Source organism: Phyllobates terribilis, unplaced genomic scaffold (assembly GCF_046119375.1).
Source record: "Phyllobates terribilis strain yellow unplaced genomic scaffold, ASM4611937v1 Scaffold_10__3_contigs__length_209671492, whole genome shotgun sequence".
NCBI lineage: Eukaryota > Metazoa > Chordata > Amphibia > Anura > Dendrobatidae > Phyllobates > Phyllobates terribilis.
In genome coordinates, this window is record NW_027362770.1 from 148,033,199 (window position 1) to 148,053,014 (window position 19,816).

Genomic DNA, 19,816 nt, shown 5'->3' on the forward strand with positions numbered 1-19,816 from the left:
GTGTGTTGCGCATCCAGGAGCACCAAGTCCCTGTTGTGTTGGTGGCGAGGTAACAATCATGCTTCCTTCCTCTGTCCTCTCCCCCCAACCTCGCACAACAGAAATGTGATCAAGGTCTCCCTCATCTGATGAGTCTTCCATCAGTTCGTCCTCCACTTCTTCCTGGGCTCCTGCACCTTCCTCACAAGTTTGGCTGCTACCATGCGCCCTGGTAAAACCATCTCCCCCACCCTCACATGCCTGCCACCTTGGTGCTGCCGACCATCTGGACCTTGCAGATGTTAGCCCTTCCGCATACAACTCCTCCTCCTCTACTTCCTCCACCTCCTCTTGTGCCACCACCTGACTCCGAATTCTGTTTAACATGTGCTCCAGCATGTAAATCACCGGAATAGTCATGCTGATAATGGCATCGTCAGCACGAAACATCTTCGTCGCCATTTCAAAACTGTGCAGAAGGGTGCATAGGTCCCTGATCTGAGACCACTCCTCCAGCGTGATTTGCCCCACGTCTGGATCTCGTTGGCCCAGGCTATACGTCAGAACGTATTGCACCAGGGCTTGTCGGTGCTGCCATAGCCGCTGCAACATGTGCAGAGTTGAATTCCACCGGGTAGGCACATCGCATTTTAGCCGGTGAAGTGGCAGGCCCAACGACTTCTGTAGAGATGTAAGTCGCTGAGCTGCGGGATGCGAACGGCGGAAGTGAGCACACAGCGACCGTGCCCTCTGCAGAAGGCCATCTAGTCTGGGATAGTGGGCTAAAAATTGCTGGACAACCAGGTTCAACACGTGAGCCATACAAGGCACGTGTGTGACATTGCCCCGGCGAAGGGCCGCACCCAGGTTTGCAGCATTGTCGCACACGGCCTTCCCTGGTTTCAGGTCCAGTGGAGACAACCATTCATGAAATTGGTTCTCCAGAGCTGACCACAACTCCTCAGCTGTGTGACTCACATTTCCCAGACATTTCAAAGTAAAAACCGCCTGATGACGTTGAGCCCTACTGCCAGCATAGTAAGGAGGTGTGCAGGATCCCTTCTGCGCAGTTAGAAAGCTTGTGGCATGACCAGACAGGCTTTGGGTGCAGGTGGAAGACTGAGAGTAGGTTGAGGAGGCAGAAGCAGTGGAGGAACTTTGACATAAAGAGGATTGACGCACAACTCGTGGGGACGGCAAGACTTGGACAGCAGCCCCTTGTCCTGCTGTCACCATAGTTACCCAGTGCCCAGTCAGCGACATGTAACGCCCCTGTCCATGCCTACTCGTCCAAGTGTCTGTGGTGAAATGCACCCTGTCACACACAGAGTTTCTCAAAGAAGCGGTGATGTTGTGTGCGACATGCTGGTGGAGCGCAGGCACACCTTTCTTTGAGAAGCAGTGCCGACTGGGCATCTGGTACTGGGGCACTGCGACGGACATAAGGTCTCGAAAATCCTCTGTGTCCACCAGGCGGAAAGGCAGCATTTCTGTAGCCAAGAGCTTGCAGATGGTGAAATTCAACCTCTTAGCTTTCTCATGGCTAGGAGGAAATGGTCTTTTACTTGTCTACATCTGAGGGACCGAGGGCTGGCTATTGTGCTTAGACGGGGTTGATAAGGGTGTCCCCGGCAAACTGCCGGTCTGTGAGGAAGATGCAGGCGGACATGTTAGGTTGCCTTGATCCAAAGGTAGTGCTATCGATGTCGGACAGCGCTCAACACCAGCTGGTGTTACCACCTCCAAAGAAAATGATGACCTGCCAATCACGCTGGCTGTTGCGGGTAAAGAGGTGGCAGGTCTGCGCCCCAAAACAGGTGTGACTGCTGTCCCCCCAGTCACAGAGGATGAAGAGGCCGCGGATGCACAAGATATGGCAGACGGTGGTTGGCCCAGCCGGCTAGGCCGCATTGTAGCACACTGAGCTTCCCACTGCAACTTATGCTTCATGTCCATGTGCCGGTTCATGCATGAAGTACTCAAACTATGTATTTTTTGGCCTCTACTTAGCTTTTGCTGACAAATGTTACAGATAACACGAGTTGGGTCATCTTTATCGATCTGAAAAAATGCCCAGGCTATGCAAGGCTTAGCACCCATGCGACCTGAAGAGCCACCACGACTTGTGGTGAGAGGCAGAGTTGTGTTTGAGGATGCAGAAGTTGACGTGCTTCCAGTACTACGTCTCTGTCCAGGAAGGCGCAACCTGACCTCGTCGTCACTAGCATCTTCCTCCACCTCCTCTGCTGACCTCATCTCTTGGCTGACTGTGGGTTGACAGTAAGTGGGATCTCCAACCTCATCATCATCACCCTGTGCGTTATCACACCCGTCGTCCTCAGAGCCAACCTGTTCCTGCCCTGACAAAAAACTAAAGTTGTCGCTCCAATCAGGTATTTGAGTCTCATCATCGTCTTCCTCATTGTCTCCACCAACAGGAGTTACAGTTTGGGAATGAGGGTCTACATTATGGTCAGAACCTTCTGCGTCTGGTCCTGGATCCGACTCATAAAGATTCTGGGCATCAGTGCAGATCATTTCCTCGTCTGGATTCACAGAAGCGCTGGAGTCGACCTCTGATTCCCAGGCTATAGTATGAGTAAACAGCTCTGCAGACTCAACCATCTGTTCTACCTCATACTCAGATGGGCAGCTGGAGATTTGGGAGCTGTGAGGAAGCAAGTGCGATTGGGGTGACACCTTTGAGGACTGGAGTATTTGTGATGTTGAAATTGATGTGGAGGAGAGCCCACTTAAAGGAGCACTTGATATCCGTTGAAGCACCTGCTGTTTTTGTGCCTCATCTGGAATTTGTAGCGACTGGCGTGGCCGTAAGAAAGGGATCTTATCACATTGTCCGCTAAAAGAAGTAGACATTTTAGTTTGGCTGGAAGATGGTCTTTCTTCTGCAGATGTTACTGTTGCTTTAACACCTACCCCACGGACACAACCTTTTTTCCCCTTTCCAACACGCCTATTCCCCTTTCCACCAGCAGCAGGCCTTTTTCCACTCATTTTGGTGGTTAACTAATTCACAACTCTGGAGTTGTTTGCACAAAAAAACAATGGATGGGAACCGAGCAGAGCTGAGTGACCAAACTGTGGTATTAGGCCAAAACTATTGGCTGGGTTAGATGCAGAAAAAAATTATATTCAATTTGCAACCTGATGGAGGTCAGTATAGATGGACTAATAGAACAAGTCCCACACACAGCTAGAAGCCCAAATATTTTTTCAGAGGTAGATGCAGAAAATAATATATTCAGTTTGCAACCTGATGGAGGTCAGTATAGATGGACTACTAGAGAAAGTCCCACACACTGCTAGAAGGCCAAATATTTTTTCAGAGGTAGATGCAGAAAAAAATTATATTCAGTTTGCAACCTGATGGAGGTCAGTATAGATGGACTAATAGAGAAAGTCCCACACACTGCTAGAAGGCCAAATATTTTTTCAGAGCTAGATGCAGAAAAAAATTATATTCAGTTTGCAACCTGATGTAGGTCAGTATAGATGGACTAATAGAGAAAGTCCCACACACTGCTAGAAGGCCAAATATTTTTTCAGAGCTAGATGCAGAAAAAAATTATATTCAGTTTGCAACCTGATGGAGGTCTGTATAGATGGATTAATAGAACAAGTCCCACACACAGCTAGAAGCCCAATATTTTTTCAGAGGTAGATGCAGAAAAAAATATATTCAGTTTGCAACCTGATGGAGGTCACTATAGATGGACTAATACAACAAGTCCCACACACAGCTAGAAGCCCAATATTTTTTCAGAGCTAGATGCAGAAAAAAATTATATTCAGTTTGCAACCTGATAGAGGTCAGTATAGATGGACTAATAGAACAAGTCCCACACACAGCTAGAAGCCCAAATATTTTTTCAGAGGTAGATGCAGAAAAAAATTATATTCAGTTTGCAACCTGATGGAGGTCTGTATAGATGGATTAATAGAACAAGTCCCACACACAGCTACAAGCCCAATATTTTTTCAGAGGTAGATGCAGAAAAAAATATATTCAGTTTGCAACCTGATGGAGGTCAGTATAGATGGACTAATACAACAAGTCCCACACACAGCTAGAAGCCCAAATATTTTTTCAGAGCTAGATGCAGATAAAATTTATTTTTAATTTGCAACCTGATGGAAGTCACTATAGATGGACTAATAGAGAAAGTCCCACACACTGCTAGAAGGCCAAATATTTTTTCAGAGCTAGATGCAGACAAAAAATTATTTTGAATTTGCAGCGTGATGGAGGTCAGTATAGATGGACTAATAGAACAAGTCCCACACACAGCTAGAAGCCCAAATATTTTTTCAGAGGTAGATGCAGATAAAAATTATTTTTAATTTGCAACCTGATGGAGGTCAGTATAGATGGACTAATAGAGAATGTCCCACACACTGCTAGAAGGCCAAATATTTTTTCAGAGCTAGATGCAGATAAAAATTATATTCAGTTTGCAACCTGATGGAGGTCTGTATAGATAGATTAATAGAACAAGTCCCACACACAGCTACAAGCCCAATATTTTTTCAGAGGTAGATGCAGAAAAAAATATATTCAGTTTGCAACCTGATGGAGGTCAGTATAGATGGACTAATACAACAAGTCCCACACACAGCTAGAAGCCCAATATTTTTTCAGAGCTAGATGCAGAAAAAAATTATATTCAATTTGCAACCTGATGGAGGTCAGTATAGATGGAGTAATAGAAAAAGTCCCACACACAGCTAGAAGCCCAAATATTTTTTCAGAGCTAGATGCAGATAAAAATTATTTTTAATTTGCAACCTGATGGAGGTCAGTATAGATGGACTAATAGAGAAAGTCCCACACACTGCTAGAAGGCCAAATATTTTTACAGAGCTAGATGCAGAAAAAAATTATATTCAGTTTGCAACCTGATGGAGGTCTGTATAGATGGATTAATAGAACAAGTCCCACACACAGCTAGATGCCCAATATTTTTTCAGAGGTAGATGCAGAAAAAAATATATTCAGTTTGCAACCTGATGGAGGTCAGTATAGATGGACTAATACAACAAGTCCCACACACAGCTAGAAGCCCAATATTTTTTCAGAGCTAGATGCAGAAAAAAATTATATTCAATTTGCAACCTGATGGAGGTCAGTATAGATGGAGTAATAGAACAAGTCCCACACACAGCTAGAAGCCCAAATATTTTTTCAGAGGTAGATGCAGAAAAAAATTATATTCAGTTTGCAACAGGATGGAGGTCTGTATAGATGGATTAATAGAACAAGTCCCACACACAGCTAGAAGCCCAATATTTTTTCAGAGGTAGATGCAGAAAAAAATATATTCAGTTTGCAACCTGATGGAGGTCAGTATAGATGGACTAATACAACAAGTCCCACACACAGCTAGAAGCCCAATATTTTTTCAGAGCTAGATGCAGAAAAAAATTATATTCAATTTGCAACCTGATGGAGGTCAGTATAGATGGAGTAATAGAACAAGTCCCACGCACAGCTAGAAGCCCAAATATTTTTTCAGAGGTAGATGCAGAAAAAAATTATATTCAGTTTGCAACCTGATGGAGGTCTGTATAGATGGATTAATAGAACAAGTCCCACACACAGCTACAAGCCCAATATTTTTTCAGAGCTAGATGCAGAAAAAAATATATTCAGTTTGCAACCTGATGGAGGTCAGTATAGATGGACTAATAGAGAAAGTCCCACACACTGCTAGAAGGCCAAATATTTTTTCAGAGCTAGATGCAGAAAAAAATTATATTCAATTTGCAACCTGATGGAGGTCAGTATAGATGGACTAATAGAATGATGCTATGCCCAAAAGATTTTACTTCACTAGGTGCAGTAAAAAATTGGTATTCTATACACAGGTGGTGTATCTTGCAACACAGATAGGCTACTCCACTGACTAACACACTCTGCAATAAGCCAAAAAGGATTAGCTTTGCTAGATTCAGCCAAATGCTGTGAAAAAAACTTGCACAGCACTGGCACAGACCTGCCTGGCAAAAACTGATAGGAACTGATGTAACCTAGTCCTGAAAAGGACTCCAATTACAATTAGTCTTTACTCCCACAACCTATCTATTTAAGAGCACAGACCTGCCTGATAAAAGTCGTAGGAAATGCTGTAACCTAGTCCTTAAAAGGACTGCAATCACAACTATTCCCTACTCCCAAGCTATCTGTAGATTTGTGCGAAAATTGGCTTGAAATTAACAAGGTATAGCGCACACAGCAACAGCGGTGCCGTCTAACACGCAGCTGCAGCAGTGAGAAAATGGTGGCGACGGGGAAAATGGCTTGGTCTTATAGGGCAAGGACATGTGACATACACTGCCAATGACACTTGCCCTTGCTTGTGTGAAAAAAAGCACTTCGCTCCGTGTGTGCGCTGCTGATAGGCTGACAGATTGCACCTCCCCACTGTAAATGCGGGAAAGAGAAAAAAAAATGGAGATCTTCATTATTCCTGCAGAGATCATCCCCTGCCCCTCCCCCTACCCCGCTGTACACTGAAACTGCGTATTAACATTAATTTTCATCATTACTGAGAAAAAATCCAGTTATGATTTTGGTGCACGAACAGTTATCGAACATAACCTCGAACAGCCGAATTTTTCTCAAATCGTTCGTGTTCGCCGAACGGCTCGAACACCGCCCAAAACAGCTCGAATTTGAGATTGGCGAACAGTTCGAGTAGAACAACGCTCATCTCTACTCATCAGACCAAAGCAGAGATTTCCACTGGTCTAATGTCCATTCCTTGTGTTCTTTAGCCCAAACAAGTCTCTTCTGCTTGTTGCCTGTCCTTAGCAGTGGTTTTCTAGCAGCTATTTTACCATGAAGGCCTGCTGCACAAAGTCTCCTCTTAACAGTTGTTGTAGAGATGTGTCTGCTGCTAGAACTCTGTGTGGCATTGACCTGGTCTCTAATCTGAGCTGCTGTTAACCTGCGATTTCTGAGGCTGGTGACTCGGATAAACTTATCCTCAGAAGCAGAGGTGACTCTTGGTCTTCCTTTCCTGGGGCGGTCCTCATGTGAGCCAGTTTCTTTGTAGCGTTTGATGGTTTTTGCAACTGCACTTGGGGACACATTCAAAGTTTGCCCAATTTTTCGGACTGACTGACCTTCATTTCTTAAAGTAATGATGGCCACTCGTTTTTCTTTACTTAGCTGCTTTTTTCTTGCCATAATACAAATTCTAACAGTCTATTCAGTAGGACTATCAGCTGTGTATCCACCAGACTTCTGCACAACACAACTGATGGTCCCAACCCCATTTATAAGGCAAGAAATCCCTCTTATTAAACCTGACAGGGCACACCTGTGAAGTGAAAACCATTTCCGGTGACTACCTCTTGAAGCTCATCAAGAGAATGCCAAGAGTGTGCAAAGCAGTCATCAAAGCAAAAGGTGGCTACTCTGAAGAACCTAGAATATAAGACATATTTTCAGTTGTTTCACACTTTTTTGTTAAGTATATAATTCCACATGTGTTAATTCATAGTTTTGATGCCTTCAGTGTGAATGTACAATTTTCAAAGTCATGAAAATACAGAAAAATCTTTAAATGAGAAGGTGTGTCCAAACTTTTGGTCTGTACTGTACACACGCATATATATATATACACATATATACACACATATATTTATATATATATACACACACACACACGCACATATATATATACACATATATACATACACATATATATACACACATATATATGTACTCATATATATATATACACACCTGTATATAAATACATACATATATATATATATATATATATATATATATATATATATACACACACACACACACACACATCTATATATATATGTACGCACAAACACACATATACACACACACATATATACACATTCACTATTCACACATATATACACACATACATTTATATATATATATGCACACACATATGTATACACAACACAGACACATATATATATATATACTTATTTATATACATATATATATACGTACACTATCCATATAAATGTGTATGTATATATATATATATAAACAGGCCACATGGCGTCAAGTAATGTGCGGTCCTAATAAAGAAAAAATACAGTTAATTGTGTAATTTTTTTAGTAACTTTTGCCTAGTGAAGTGTTATTATAAGGCTAATCTTGAGTATATTCACATTTTTGAGCACTTTAGGCCTTTTTGGGGCGCTCTCATAAAGTAATGGAAGCAACAAGTGCTGGTGCTCTCCTCCCTGTGACGGGGCACAGTAGGCGGCCATCGGTATAATCTGTTTAATGACTTTCTTTAGATCACTATATTTCATTGTACGGCTCATCCTTTTCCCGTCTGATCTAATTATTCAGCCGAATGGTAATTTCACAGCTGCGGTCGGTGACTTCGCTCCTAACAAAAAGTAAAGTTTGCCGGGGCCCGTTACTATAGCAATTGTCCCTTGGCCTGTTGTTGTAAGGGTGGTGAGGATGGCATCTCACTCCTCTGATATTTCTGTTGGTTGAATGTATTTTACATGCATGTTACTGCTATGTATTTAATGGTTATTTCCCTATGGACTGCAGTGTTGACCGGAGGCCACAAGATGTCACTCTCTTTTTCTTTTCACTCTGGTATAGAGTGTAGGTGAAATCTGCCCAGATACAGACATCAGATACACAGACAGTTTGAGGGTTAATTAGAAGTACAGCCCATAGTGGGAGGGAGCTTTGTGGCTTCTGGGAGAAGGGATCCATTTTAGTCAGTCTAGAAAAGTAAGAGAAAGAGTAAAGACAGATTGTTCCTGGTGTGGAACTACAAGGCTCATGAGGACAAGGATCTAGTTACAGAGGCAGCAGGACGACACAGGCAAGTGGGGAAACCTGCAGGAGCAAAGCTTAGAAGTCCAGGAAATGTACTGTCCAGCGAGAAAAGAACCTTGGGACAAGGCATCGCCCTGCTGTGGGTACTGAAACAGGGAGCAGGTCTCTACGAGCGGCCCCTGGGACTGATATAAGCAGGACACAGGGGATCAGGGCAAAGCGACACACGTGGACCTGTATGACTCTACCCCTAAGAAAATGCAGGCATTTAAGACCTCTCCTCACTACTGTGCCGCACCTGTTACCAGAAACAAAGTGCAGACTGTAACTCTGAGAATGGAGCCTGAGTACTGTGTGGCAAGTGATGGAGAATGCATAACCTGTTACTCTAAGTTCACCTGTTTGACTGTGCATAAAAAGAACACTGTTTATAACAGCTGGTTTGGCTTCTTGACTGAGAGGGTTAAACGGGACAGTTCTGCACCCAGCGCATTAACAGGGACTGTGGAGATCTCAGATCTCAAAACATCGTTGTGCATGCAGCCACACAGTGCACTATTTCCTGTAGCGGGCCCGGGTGTCAAAGAAGCGATGCTCGCCCATGACTGCCACCCTGAGCCCCGTTACATTGTCATTGACACCACTGTGGAGGAAAGAGATCCGCGACAGCAAAATATTCTGAGTTAGCAGTTCTGTGCGGAGGATCACCAGGCGAGCTGTTCTGTGAGAAAAAAAAAACAACAACAAAAGGGATTCAGCTGAGCATGCGTGTCCTCACATAATGCCGGATTCCTGCGGACCGGAAAGAAAGCGCAAGAGGCTGATAATACTCAAATCACCGCCGGCCATCCCAGCAATCCTCTGTGCCATCTACCGGGATCACTCACCCCCACCATCTATGTATTTCATATCTATCTATCTATTATCTATCTATCATCTATTATCTATCATTTATCTATCTATTATCTATCTATCATCTATCTATTATCTATCTATCCCATATCTATCTATCTATCTATTATCTATCTATTATCTATCTATCATCTATTATCTATCATCTATCTCATAATTATCTATCTATCATATATCTATCATCTATCTAGTATCTATATATCTATTATCTATCTATCATCTATCTATTATCTATCATCTATCAATTATCTATCATCTATCTATTATCTATATATCTATTATCTATCTATCATCTATCTATTCATAGAATCATAGAATGGTAGAGTTGGAAGGGACCTCCTGGGTCATCTGGTCCAACCCCCTGCTCAAAGCAGGATTCACTAAATCATCTCAGACAGATGTCTGTCCAGCCTCTGTTTGAAGACGTCCATTGAAGGGGAACTCACCACCTCTCGTGGCAGCCTGTTCCACTCATTAATCACCCTAACTGTCAAAAAGTTTTTTCTAATATCTAATCTGTGTCTCCTCCCATTTAGTTTCATCCCATTGCTTCTAGTCTTTCCTTGTGCAAATGAGAATAAAGATGATCCTTCTACAATGTGACAGCCCTTGACATATTTGTAGACAGCTATTAAGTCTCCTCTCAGTCTTCTTTTTTGCAAGCTAAACATTCCCAAATCCTGCAACCGTTCCTCATAGGACATGGTTTGCAGACCAGTCACCATTCTGGTCGCTCTTCTCTGAACTTGCTCCAGTTTGTCTATGTCTTTTTTAAAATGTGGTGCCCAAAACTGTACACAGTATTCCAGATGAGGTCTGACCAAAGAGGAGTAAAGACCAATAATGAAATCACGTGATCTAGACCAGGGTTCCCCAACTCCAGTCCTCAAGGCCCACCAACAGGTCATGTTTTCAGGATTTCCTTAGTATTGCACAGGTGATGGAATTATTGCCTGTGCAGGTGATGCAATTATCACCTGTGTAATACTAAGGAAATCCTGAAAACATGACCTGTTGGTGGGCCTTGAGGACTGGAGTTGGGGAACCCTGATCTAGACTGTATGCTTCTGTTAATACATCCCAGAATTGTATTTGCCTTTTTTGCTGCTGCATCACACTGTTGACTCATGTTCAGTCTATGATCTATTAGTATACCTAAGTCTTTTTCACATGTACTGTTGCTATCATCTATCTCTTATCTATCTATTATCTATCATTTATCTATTATCTATCATCTATCTCATATCTATCTATCATATATCTATCATCTATCTATTATCCATCTATCTATCTATTATCTATCTAGCATCTATCTATTATCTATATATCTATCTATTACCTATCTATCATCTATCTATTATCTATCTCTATCATCTATCTATTATCTATCTATCATCTATCTATTATCTATATATTATCTATCATCTATCTATTATCTATCATCTATCTATTATCTATCTATCTATTATCTATATATCTATTATCTATCTATGACCTATCTTATCTATTATCTATATATATATATATTATCTATCATCTATCTATTATCTATCATCTATCTATCTATTATCTATCATCTATATTATCTATCATCTATATTATCTATCATCTTATCTATCATCTATATTATCTATCATCTATCTATTATCTATCATCTATTACCTATCATCTATCTATCATCTATCTATTATCTATCTATTATCTATCATCTATCTATTATCTATCATCTATTTATTATCTATCTATTATCTATCATCTATCAATTATCTATCATCTATCTGTTATCTATCTATTATCCATCAATCTATTATCAATCTATTATCTATCTATTATCTATCATATATTATCTATCATCTATCTATCTCTTATCTATCTATAATCTATGTATTATCTATCATCTATCTATATCTATCATCTATCTCTTATCTATTATCTATCATCTATCTATTATCTATCTATCTATTATCTATCTATTATCTATCATCTATTATCTATCATCTATCTATTATCTATCATCTATCTATCTATTATCTATCTATCTATTATCTATCTCTTATCTATTATCTATCATCTATCTATTATCTATCATCTATCTATTATCTATCATCTATCAATTATCTATCATCTATCTGTTATCTATCTATTATCTATCAATCTATTATCAATCTATTATCTATCATCTATTATCTATCGTCTATCTATCTATTATCTATCTATTATCTATCATCTATCTATCTATCTATTATCTATCATCTATCTCTTATCTATCTATTATCTATCATATATCTATCTATTATCAATTATTTATCTATCATCTATCTATCTCTTATCTATCTACTATCTATCTATTATCTATCATCTATTATCTATCATCTATCTACCATCAATCTATCTATTATCTATCTATCATCTATATATCTATCTATTATCTATCTATTATCTATCTATTATCTATCATCTATCTACCATCTATCTATCTATTATCTATCTATCTATTATCTATCTATCATCTATCTATCATCTATCTATTATATCTATCTATCTTTTTTAAGTTTGTATGATTTGCATGTTATGTTCCAGTGGACTAGAGATGTGAAAGTTTGGATCAGTACTGCTTTTCACTTTTTTCCTCTTTTGATTTATCTATTATCTATCTATCTATTATCTATCTATCTATCTATCTAAGCTTGAGAAAGGTTCTCAAAAGAACCGAAACGTTGCTGAGCCCCAATGAAGTGCTGCTTCCATTTTTTTTAGCTATCCATTTATCTATCATCTATCTATCTATCTATTATCTATCTATCATCTATTATCTATCTATTATCTATCTATCATCTATCTATCATCTATCTATCTATTATCTATCTATTATCTATCTATCTATTATCTATATATATATCTATTATCTATCTATCATCTATCTATTGTCTATCTATCATCTATTATCTATCTATTATCTATCTATCATCTATCTATCATCTATCTATTATCTATATATCTATTATCTATCTGTCATCTATCTATCTGTCATCTATCTATCATCTATCTATCTATCATCTATCTATCTGTCTATCTATCATCTATCTATCATCTATCTATCATCTATCTGTCTATCTATCTATCATCTATCTATCATCTATCTATCATCTATCTATCTGTCTAGGATATATTTTATAAATAAGAAATCCCTCCGTTAGTAATTTGATTGTAGCTCACAGACGGCAAAGAACTAAACTCAGTTTCTCGTCGTCATTTTTCCTTCCGCATACACCTAAATAGTTCTCCTGTGAGCTACGTACCCCATCAGCCTTGGTCATTAGGTAATTTGCTTTTGTACAGAAGTTTTTATTGTCCGGTTATTAAACAAAATCAAACTGGCACCACAAGTTCTCTGAACCTAAAATCTAATCAATTCGGTTATTTCAGATTTTATAGGTTTTATAGTGTTAGCTCGGCAGCTCATAAATACGTTATTACATATGTGTCACCCCCAAAGCGTTAAAAAAACTAAAATCTCAGTTTATGATTTGACATGACACACAGAAGTTTAGAAGTCAAACCATTTTTCTGTTCTCAAACATTGTTTAAAAAACAGTTCCCCCTTCCAGTAGTTTAAAGACCATAGGCCAACGGGATGTCCTCTGTCATCTACATCTTTTCCTATTATGATCACTAAAAGGAGAGTTTCCCCCCCCATTCCTTGTAGCACATATAAAAGGTTGGGGTGGGAGGAGATGGGAGCAGCCCACACAGACCACAGGACTGCAGCATTGCATATGGGGGTGGGGGGGAATGGGAGCGGCCCACACAGACCACAGGGCTGCGGCATTGCATATGGGGGGGGGCGGCCCACACATACCACAGGACTGCAGCATTGCATATGGGGGTGGGGGGGATGGGAGCGGCCCACACAGACCACAGGACTGCAGCATTGCATATGGGGGTGGGGGGGGATGGGAGCGGCCCACACAGACCACAGGACTGCAGCATTGCATATGGGGGGGGGAGCGGCCCACACAGACCACAGGGCTGCAGCATTGCATATCGGGGGGGGAGCGGCCCACACATACCACAGGACTGCAGCATTGCATATGGGGGTGGAGGGGGGTGGGAGCGGCACACACAGACCACAGGGCTGCAGCATTGCATATGGGGGTGGGGGAGCGGCCCACACAGACCACAGGGCTGCAGCATTGCATATGGGGGTGGGGGAGCGGCCCACACATACCACAGGACTGCAGCATTGCATAGGGGGGTGGGAGCGGCACACACAGACCACAGGGCTGCAGCATTGCATATGGGGGTGGGAGCGGCCCACACAGACCACAGGGCTGCAGCATTGCATATGGGGGTGGCAGGGGTGGGAGCGGCCCACACAGACCACAGGGCTGCAGCATTGCATATGGGGGGGAGCGGCCCACACATACCACGGGACTGCAGCATTGCATATGGGGGTGGAGGGGGGTGGGAGCTTCCCACACAAACCACAGGACTGCAGCATTGCATATGGGGGTGGGGGGGATGGGAGCGGCCCACACAGACCACAGGGCTGCAGCATTGCATATGGGGGTGGGGGGGATGGGAGCGGCCAACACTGACCACCGGGCTGATACATTGCATATGGGGGTGGGGGGGATGGGAGCGGCCCACACAGACCACAGGGCTGCAGCATTGCATGTGGGGGGGGGAGCGGCCCACACATACCACAGGACTGCAGCATTGCATATGGGGGTGGAGAGGGGTGGGAGCGGCCCACGCAGACCACAGGGCTGCAGCATTGCATATGGGGGTGGGGGTGGGTGGGAGCGGTCCACACATACCACAGGACTGCAGCATTGCATATGGGGGTGGAGGGGGGTGGGAGCAGCCCACACAGACCACAGGGCTGCAGCTTTGCACATGGGGGTGGGAGCGGCCCACACAGACCACGGGGCTGCAGCATTGCATGGCGGTGGGGGGGATGGGAGCGGCCCACACAGACCACAGGGCTGCAGCATTGCACATGGGGGTGGGGGGGATGGGAGCAGCCCACACAGACCACAGGGCTGCAGCATTGTATATGGGGGTGGGGGGGATGGGAGCGGCCCACACAGAACTGGGCTGCAGCAGGCACTGCAGCATTGCATATGGCCCATATGCAATGCTGCAGTGCCTGATGTAGCCCATGTCTGGGATTCAGACCCCACTGTGTCCCTCCCTGCTGCTGCCTGCCATCATGTCTGACCAGTGACAACAGTCAAAGACTAGTCAGACTCCTCAGAGTCTGAGACTAGTCAGAGACTCAGGCAGTCTGGGCTCTGTCAGGCTGGCACTGCTGCCCGCTTGCTGTACTGTCTGTGCACAGCACAGAACACAGTACCGGCGGCAGCTGCTGACTGCGCGTCTGCGCCTAAACTATGATCCCGCCTGCCGCCCGCCATCATCAATTATGCTGCAGAGCAGACTGTCTGCAGAAGTGGCAGCTCCTTAGCCAGCATCATGCACCGGCACCACGGCCCGAGTGGCAGTGTCGGCGCAATGGCACATCACAACAGGACACAATTACCGGCGCTGCCTGCTGAGATGATCCGCCGCCAGCGATGTGCTGCCCGGGCCTCCGCGGGAACTTCAAGTGCCCGGGCTCCTCCTCTTCTTTCCAGATCGCAGCAGCAGAGCAGACTAGAGAGGTGAGGTGGGTGAGCATGACCGGAGGGCGAGAGGGCACGATCAGGGGTGGATTAAGAGTAGCAATGGCCCCGGACAGTTTAGAAGGCGCACCCCCCCACACACACACCTGATGTATCACATGTCACATGATCCCCTGTGATAGATCATGTGATAGTTCACATGAAATTAATTTTGCACAATATTAATTATAATATTTTTTTTTAGACTGTGTGCCCACTATGCGTTTTTTAAGCAATTCTGCTGCAGAAACGCTTAAAAAACGCTTGGTAGAAGGTCTGCCATGTTCCCCAATGATAATCCGCATGTGCTGTGCACATGCTGCGGAAATTTCCGCTGCGGATTATTATTGTGGAAAAATCCACAGCACTACCAATTATTTTGCGGATTTTGTAGGTTTTGCTTCTTTTTGCTAGTGTGAACATGCTCCTATTTCTTGCATGTCTACCATCTTAGACCTCAGTTCACATTGCTTGGTTTTTTGTCTTGTTTGCATTCTGTGCAATTTAAGGGTGTGGCATCCCCTTTGTTGAGCTGATTAGTATATATGTAGCTTACCACGGGCCTGGGTGGTCTGGAGTTGGGACCCGGTCCTATTTGTCTACCCTTTTATATGCATTACTTCAACTTTGATATACAGTAAGGTTTTTAATATAGACAGTATAGGTACCGTCCCAATTTAGGGTCACCTTGCCGCTGGTGGGACGGCTTGTATACTTTTTTTGATCAAAAATAGTTCACTAAGTACCCTATATTTATTATGCAACTTTGCTTTACATTTATATATAATGATGGTAGGGTATGAGATATATTTTTGTCTTTTGTAGGTTTTGCTTCTTTTTGCTAGTGTGAACATGCTCCTATTTCTTGCATGTCTACCATCTTAGACCTCAGTTCACATTGCTTGGTTTTTTGTCTTGTTTGCATTCTGTGCAATTTAAGGGTGTGGCATCCCCTTTGTTGAGCTGATTAGTATATATGTAGCTTACCACGGGCCTGGGTGGTCTGGAGTTGGGACCCGGTCCTATTTGTCTACCCTTTTATATGCATTACTTCAACTTTGATATACAGTAAGGTTTTTAATATAGACAGTATAGGTACCGTCCCAATTTAGGGTCACCTTGCCGCTGGTGGAACGGCTTGTATACTTTTTTTGATCAAAAATAGTTCACTAAGTACCCTATATTTATTATGCAACTTTGCTTTACATTTATATATAATGATGGTAGGGTATGAGATATATTTTTGTCTTTTGTAGGTTTTGCTCAATTATTTTGCGGAAGCGCGGCGTTTTCGCCGCCATTGACTTGCATTGTAATCCGCATCACTGCATCTGTACATGCAGAATCCATGTGTTTCAATGTGTGGATGGTACCCGGGTGTGGAGAAGAGGAGACTCTCCTCCAGACCCGGGTACCATAGTACCTGTAAAAAAAAAGAATAAAATAAAAATAAATATCATACTTACCTTCTGATGGCCCCCGGCCCCCTGAAAAGGATGACGTCATTTAGTCATGTGACGGGTCATGCGACCGCTGACGTTGGCAGGCCATTAGAAGGTTATTATATATATATTTTTATATTTTTTACCATTCTTTTACGGTCACACTATATAAATCCATGCCGGCTGCATGGATTTATATAGGGTGACCAAGTTGTCAAGCACTTTCCAAGTGATGCTAGAATCGCTTGTCAACCCACATGCGGAATTGCAAGTGAAGAACTTTTCACATCCGCATGTCCCTGGCAGGAAAAACGCATGTAAAATCCGCATGTACAATTCGCATGTACAATCCGCATGCGTTTTTTTCTGCCAGGGAGATGCAGAAACGCTCAAAAAAAATCTGAAGCATTTCTGCATCGTGGGCAAATAACCTTACATTAATTGTATGACTCAATATTGAACACACGTAGCCATCTATACACGGCGGGAGGCCACACGGCGCCATCTATACACGGCGGGAGGCCGCATGGCACCATCTATACACAGCGGGAGGCCGCACAGCGCCATCTACACAGCAGGAGGCCACATGTAGCCATCTATACTCAGCGGGAGGCCGCATGTAGCCATCTATACACAGCAGGAGGCCGCACGTAGCCATCTATACACAGCAGGAGGCCGCACGTAGCCATCTATACACAGCAGGAGGCCGCACGTAGGAATCTATACACAGCGGGAGGCCGCACGGCGCCATCTATACACAGCGGGAGGCCACACGGCGCCATCTATACACAGCAGGAGGCCACACAGTGCCATCTATACACAGCAGGAGGCCGCACAGTGTCATCTATACATAGCAGGAGGCCGCACAGCGCCATCTATACACAGCAGGAGGTTGCACAGCGCCATCTATACACAGCAGGAGGCCGCACAGCGCCATCTATACACAGCAGGAGGCCGCACAGCGCCATCTATACAAAGCAGGAGGCCGCACAGCGCCATCTATACACAGCAGGAGGCCACACGGCGCCATCTATACAGAGCGGAAGGCCGCACGGCGCCACCTATACACAGCAGGAGGCCGCACGGTGCCATCTATACACAGCGGGAGGCCGCACGCAGTCACGCACACACAAACATATACAGACATATACATACACGCATAAACACATTTGAAACACAAAAATACATATAAACAGACATCACACAATAATATCTGCCTGCACACACACACACACACACACACTCAATCACACATACACACACTCACTCTCACACATACACACTCTCTCACACACACAGACTCACCATCCGCCGGCTCGGCTCCAGTCCTCTCCGGTGCAGCACTGCAGGCCGGGCGTGCACTGCGTGACGTCACAGCTAGGAGACACGGCCACGCACAGGGCCGTGTCTACTAGCTGTGACGCGGCCGGGCCAGCACACAGGGAAGTTAACTGCTGCAGTGCTGGCCCGGCCGGAGAAGAAGCAGCGGCCGTGCGCCGCTACTGGGGGAGCGGTCCGGGGGCCCCCCCGCCACTCTCTGCCTGTATGTGCAGCAGCGCCGCACATATAATGAGGGCAATCCGGCTATAGACACCCCGGATTGCCCTCATTATAATCCGCCTATGGGCGCGATGACCGGGGGGGGGGGAGCCACCCGGCCGGCTCGGGGCACGAACCAAAAAAAAAAAAACCACACGAAAAAAAACACGCTCATGCGCCGCCCTCCCCGAATTCCGGCGCCCTAAGCACGTGCCTACAAGTGCCTAAGGGCAAATACGGCCCTGCGCGGGGGTATGCCGCTGCCGATGAGCCTAGTTGCGCCGCTCTCATAGAGAATATGCGAGCGCTCTGCCGAACATTTGTTTATTGTAAGATGGCTGCTATTAGCCAGCCAAACAAGATATCTAATGGGTATGAAGGACCTGGGGGGGCGGACATATCTTTGGTGCAGTCTCACGGGGACCCAAGAAGTAAGGTGGGCTTTTTCCACCTCCAAAGCAGGTGGAATTGTGCATTGTGTTGATCTATTGGAATGCAAAAGAGCTCATATACTGTTCTTGCACAGGGGTCTTCTACTGTTCATGACCGCCAGTGGTGGTAGGTGAGGAGCTATGGTCCATACAAGACAACATTGCTGCCGATTTTCACACTTGCACTGTGGATTTCACCTCTTACAATGTAGCATGTTCCTCACTATCCATCTTCAGAATCGCACCTCTCTCCTGCCTCCTGGTTTCCCGTTTGCCGTGGGTCATTGGACTCCTGATAATTAACAGTTGACTGAGCTGCTGGCCAGAACCCTGTGGTCTCTGACACTTCAAACAGTAGCAGTTTTGCCCATGCAGAATTAGATGACTGATCCGGTCAGCTTGAGGGCAACCTCTAAAGCATAGAGCTTGCAAGCGCTACTGTCCTTGACTAAGAGACCGGACACTTATAACAGCAGAGGTGGCCGAAAACATAAGTAAACAATGTGTAGTAAACTGTAGGATTTGAAAAAATCCCTCTGTTCTTGAGAATGGAGAAGATTCTTAATAACAGATAAATTGTATAGTTACTTGTTATTACAAGCCCTTTATAATTTTACCAATTTAACATAGAATGTTAGAGTTGTAAGGAACCTCCAGGGTCATCGTGTCCAACCCCCTGCTCAATGCAGGATTCACTAAACCATCTCAGACAGATGTCTGTCCAGCCTCTGTCTGAAGACTTCCATTGAAGGAGAACTCGCCACCTCTCGTGGCTGCCTATTCCACTCATTGATCACCCTCACTGTCAAAAAGTTTTTTTTCTAATATCTAATCTGTATCTTCTTGCTTTCAGTTTCATTCCATTGCTTCTCGTGTCTGTGTGCAAATGAGAAGAAGGATGATCCCTCTATACTGTCTATACAGAAATTTGTAGACAGCTTATTAAGTCTCCTCTCTTTTGCAAGCTATACATTCCCAGATCCTTTACCCGTTCCTCGTAGGACATAGTTTGCAGTCCGTTCA

At 43.9% G+C, this 19,816-nt stretch overlaps 1 protein-coding gene across 1 annotated transcript in view; it reads left to right on the forward strand.

The window, feature by feature from the left end:
• LOC141164541 (cytoskeleton-associated protein 4-like) overlaps positions 1–19,816 on the forward strand; it is a 66,619-nt gene that overhangs the window by 38,508 nt on the left and 8,295 nt on the right. The gene's annotated exons all lie outside the window — the stretch shown is intronic.